This window comes from Entelurus aequoreus, linkage group LG03, assembly GCF_033978785.1.
Source record: "Entelurus aequoreus isolate RoL-2023_Sb linkage group LG03, RoL_Eaeq_v1.1, whole genome shotgun sequence".
Lineage (NCBI taxonomy): Eukaryota > Metazoa > Chordata > Actinopteri > Syngnathiformes > Syngnathidae > Entelurus > Entelurus aequoreus.
Genome location: NC_084733.1, coordinates 66,381,920 through 66,384,419, shown reverse-complemented (window position 1 = coordinate 66,384,419; position 2,500 = coordinate 66,381,920).

The window sequence follows — 2,500 nt, the reverse complement described above, 5'->3', positions numbered from 1 at the left end:
GGGCAGACTGGACGCGTGCACGAAGAGGCTAAATGAAATAAAGACTTTGATGACTGATGATAGAAATGCTGACAAAGTCATTGACGAATTTGAAGTATTTAAAGGAGCTGTGGATGAATTTAAAAATGCTCACAAATCTGTGCAAAATTACTTATCAGAAGAGGAAAAGGTTAATGATTACCGTATTTTCCGCACTATAAGGCGCACCTTCAATGAATGGCATATTTTAAAACTTTGTTCATATATAAGGCGCACCGCATTATAAGGCGCATAGAATAGACGCTACAGTAGAGGCTGGGGTTACGTTATGCATCCATTAGATGGAGCTGCGCTAAAGGGAATGTCAAGAAAACAAACCAGCGTTCTGACAACTTTGTTCACTCCCAAAATGAATAAACAGCTGTTTTATTATTTTACCAGAGGTAAAGTCAGTGACGTGGTGTTTTGTTTATCTTTTAACAACAGCAAGGTATAACATGTAGTGCAACATTTATATCACATAGTGGAGGAGAACTTTTCCCTGATTCAATAAACACGTAAAAAACAGTGATACTGTTACGGTAAATCAAACGTTAGTGCAATCACAATATAGTAACACTCGAAATAGTGCAGTGCAATAACATTATATCAATAACTCAACGTTGCTCAAACGTTAATGTCACACAACACAACACACAAAATAAACATGTAAAGCTCACTTTATGAAGTTATTTCTCATCCATGAATCCCTCGAATTCGTCTTCTTCAGTGTCCGAATTAAACAGTTGGGGGAATACGGCATCCAACATGACCGGCTCCGTCTCGTCGAAGTCGTCATTAATCGAGTCAGTGTCGCTGCTGTTGTCTAGCAGTTCAGTGACAATTTTAAATTCTCTCGATGCTGCTCTATTTCCGTGTTCTACTGCGTGACTGATCGTCTTAATTTTAAACTCTGCGTCGTAAGCGTGTCTCTTAATAGGAGCCATTTTGGGGTCTTTACATAAACAAACAAATGGAAATGAAACGGCACGCCTCACACAGTCATATATCCCAGCATGGACCGCGCTTCTTCTTCTTCTACAGGGGCAGCTGCTTACTGTAGAAGAACTTCTTCTTCTACGGGGGAAAATGAAGACGGGGAAAATGAAGTCGGCGGCTGCTTACTGTAGTTGCAATTGATTGATTGAAACTTTTACCTGTTGGAGGCTCAATATTGGTCCATATATAAGGCGCACCGGATTATAGGGCGCACTGTCAGCTTTTGACAAAATTGGAGGTTTTAAGGTGCGCCTTATAGTGCAGAAAATACGGTATTATGACTGGTATGAACCCAGAATAAATACATTTAATTATTTCCTGAAATATGTTGAAACGTGGAAAAGAGAAATTGCACAATCAAAAGTTGGACCACTGGACAGCATATCAAATGTATCTCACAAATCAAAGTTTGCCACTGGATCAAAAGCCTCAGAATTATAAAAGGCCAAAGCGGAACACGCTGCTGCAATGGCTCGAGCTGCTGCACTGAAGGAAAAACACACTTTGCAACTGGAGGAAACAAAGCTTAAAGCAAAGATGGAGCAAATGGAGTTGGAAGCAGACCTCGCAGCATCAACTGCTAAAATAGAAATCCTTCAAAGTGATTTAATTCATAAAAGTAATGAGGTTGCTCAGGAACCCATGACTGAGTTTTATGATTATCACCATGAAACAGAAACTATGGAGAGCAATGTGGACTTTATAGAGTTAGGTGCAATACCCAAAACCTCACCTACAAGGGTGTGTGATTCCACCCAATCAACCAAAGATCTCATTCTCACTTCAGACCGGCCTAAAATAAAAAATAGTGGGGTCATGATCTGTGGTCTTAGCGACCACTATCTAACCTTCTGCACCCGCAAAATAGCTAAACCTAAAGCCAATGGCCACATAACAGCCCAATCCAGATCCCTCAAAAAATATTCCAATGACAATTTAATTTTAAAATGAGATGAGTGGGACTGGTCCCCTGTGCTCGCGAGCAACCTGGTCGATGTTGCTTGGGATCGCTTCAAAACGGCGTTCCTAAAGATACTAAATGACATAGCTCCCGTGAAAACAGTCAGGATCAAAGCCCGCTCGGAACCATGGATGAATCCGGACCTATTAGCTGCCATAAAAGACAGAGACAGGAAATACTCTGAATACCAAAAATGTAAAACAGAAGTAGATAAACAACCCAATAATATCAACCTCAAATTACTCCTTTCAACTCTCAAAAAGCAATGCAATAAATTAAGAAATAAGTCAACCAACCTGACTAAATCCTTAAAAAAAAATTACATTAACGACAAAATAGAGGAAAACACAAATAAGCCACGTGAGCTCTGGAAAATTCTCAACAACCAGCTTCCTGGTTGCAGCCAGAAACTTAAAACAAGACTCACCAACATCAGCATCAAGGAGGGTGACTCCCTCATTACAGACAAAATGACTGAATTAATTAATTACATATTACAAACTGTTGTATATTCTAATTCAT